General features: G+C 34.2%; 1 protein-coding gene across 2 annotated transcripts in view; it reads right to left on the reverse strand.

Annotated features, from left to right (window-relative positions):
- The window catches only part of LOC106465094 (dixin-A-like), an 88,816-nt gene that overhangs the window by 27,747 nt on the left and 58,276 nt on the right, over positions 1-2,793 (reverse strand). The window lies entirely within an intron of this gene.

Below are 2,793 nucleotides of genomic sequence, written 5' to 3' on the forward strand. Positions count from 1 at the left end.
CCCTATAGTCTTACACTGCTAAATTAGGGACGGCTAGCGCAGATAGCCATCGTGTAGCTTTGCGCGAAATTCAAAAACAAACAAACAAAACACGGCCAAAAGCACCGCTAAAGTGAGGATACCCTACTGATGACCTAAAGCAGAATGGTCACAGAAGCCTTTTTTGATTTGCCTATCGCTCACAATTATGACTAATTATTATAAATTGTAATCTTTATCGAAGATTTTAGCAATTCTTTTGGTAGAAGTTATTACATAACTACTGATACGTATACACTAATGACACATCCAGAGAGGATGTGTGAAAAAAAAGTCTTAATCATGACACTTCATTCTACATTTTGTTCACTATAAATCATCATAATCTAGCTCCAACTAAAGGTAATTAGACTCAGACTACACTCACTATCAAAATTATTTTTGCCAAGAATAATAAAATGTTTCACTAGTCTACGTATCATCGTTAAGAGAAAATTTTATAGCCGAAACTTGCGACATCTTTTACCTGGCTGGCATCAATGGTTAAAAAGAAATATACATATCAAGTGTTTTTTTTTTTTGTTTTTTTTTCTTAGGTAGCGTGTCGTCACAGTCATGTGATTTTGCCAAACGGGCAAACAATAGCGAAGCGAGTACAGCTGCGTGTACGCAATTTATATAGCTATACTGAAAAGACGTGTTACTGCTGACGCTGCTGTGCAAATTTTTCAGTTATATCGTTCATATATTATTGTTTCATAGTAAAATTATCAATTGCAATATCTTATTGATATGTGGGGAAGTTGTTGAGTAAAGTTACAATTAATTGGGCTTGATTATTGCCCCTACCAACACCCTGCCGACTCGTGGATCAGTGACCCGTCAGAATGGCCCAGTGTGCAGTACCCAATCGTGTACAATTACCTTGTGTTTAAAACAAATCGGAAGACAACATTTACATGATATAAAATAAGCTTAACACACAGTTATAGTCAGACTTTGACTCCCACAACTTTCCTATTGCTTCCAGTGTTCCACGGTCGATAGCTTTCAGCCACGATACTATTCTCTCCTTTTCAGTAGCTTGTTGTTGTGGGAAAAAAAGTAAACACTAAAAAGTAAACTACCAGGTCGAATTAGTTTTAAAACGATTACAGACAAATTTTCTTAAGACTGTTCTAGACCAGGAATAGAATCCTACAAATATTTACTTTATGCTTACTATTTAGGCGAGCTGGAGGACTTGGTATCAAATAGAAGGAAAGTTCAGGTCTTTTCAACTTGTTATTGGTGCAATTGAATACGTAACAACTCTTCACTATATTTGCAGGTTTGGAAGAACAAAAGTTCATTCCAAACACAAATAGTCGTTACGAATTCGAGTTTAGACAGCGGACAAGTATATAGAATGAACAAAATTTCCCCCTTAGTCGCACTATTTGTTTGCTCCTTCGCCTCGGTTGCTATGCGGACATTGCATTGTAGGAGGACAAAGTTCTCGAAAGTCCGACCTCAAGAATCTAACCTTAAATTCAACCTCTAATGCTCAACTAAAGAAATAACGATATAATAGTAATGACGTTTCCATTCACAAATAAGTTACACTTTAAGTATCTAGTTTTCGGCCCGCTGAAAAGACATCTGAAATATTCATCATTACAAAGTGACTAACCAAGAATAAGATATAGTACTTATTTTTTCGGAAATACTCAGAAATTTTTTACTCAGTTCAGGGTAAGTGTTATAATTATATGTGACGTTTTTTCATTACAAAACTTAGTAATGAGTGACAGAGTGATACGGTTGCAATAACTGATTTAAAACATACATCATGCGTTTATGTTACCGACTGGGGAGGTGGAGTCTCCACTAACGTGCTGGCATAAAACTGATCACACTAACACTAGTTAATAATTTACCATTAATTGTTTCAAATAAACATTCACAAATAAATAAATAATTCATAAATTTGTTCAGTGAGTTTTGACTTAGGCACCATAAATTAAATAAGTTTTTGCTAATTACAAATAATAAAATAAAACTAAAACTTAAAGAGTGGAATTTTTGTTGTTGTTGTTTTTTTCAATCCTTAATGTTCGCTACGAATATTTGCTTTTCAGTCTGCTTTTTATTTAAAGAAAACACATTTTCAACTCTATTTTTATTGAATTTTTCTACACATAAATTTGAACATCGTCTCGCAGCATTCGTCAAAACTATTACTGATTAAACTTCCGAGTTCTTTTACACAGGAATATGTTCAAGACGTCACAACGACTACACATCATACACTGCCAAGTCAAATAACCTGAAATGTCCGCTTGGACTCGAAGTTGGAGTTAATAAAAACTTTATAATCCATTACCACCGTAATATATTTTAAACGTGTAGCGAAGTTTAGTATTTAAGCTCAGTGTTTTGAAAGATATTACATTTTATCCTCCACTCCCCCAATACTGTTGTCTGTCAGAGCCTACGAACATATGGGAATTTCCATTAAAACGCAAAATACAATTGAATTACCCCTGTGTTTCCTCTATACGCCAACATAGTGAAGAAACAGGACATCAACCTGTACTATCAAATTTCTCTATCCTCTGCAAGTCTAATACTGACCTGGAATTATTGATCAAAGAAACCCTCCACATCAAACAGCATTCTCCAACTCTGAATAACATGCAGTCTTCATTTAAATTATACATTTTTTAATATGTTCGTATTACTGATTTTACTTTTTTTTTGTTGTGCTTTCTTACTGTAGTTTCTCCTCATGATTACTGTTTGGTGTTTTATTTGTTTAATTATCGTTATACT

This window comes from Limulus polyphemus, unplaced genomic scaffold (assembly GCF_000517525.1).
Source record: "Limulus polyphemus unplaced genomic scaffold, Limulus_polyphemus-2.1.2 Scaffold1834, whole genome shotgun sequence".
Taxonomy (NCBI): Eukaryota; Metazoa; Arthropoda; class Merostomata; order Xiphosura; family Limulidae; genus Limulus; species Limulus polyphemus.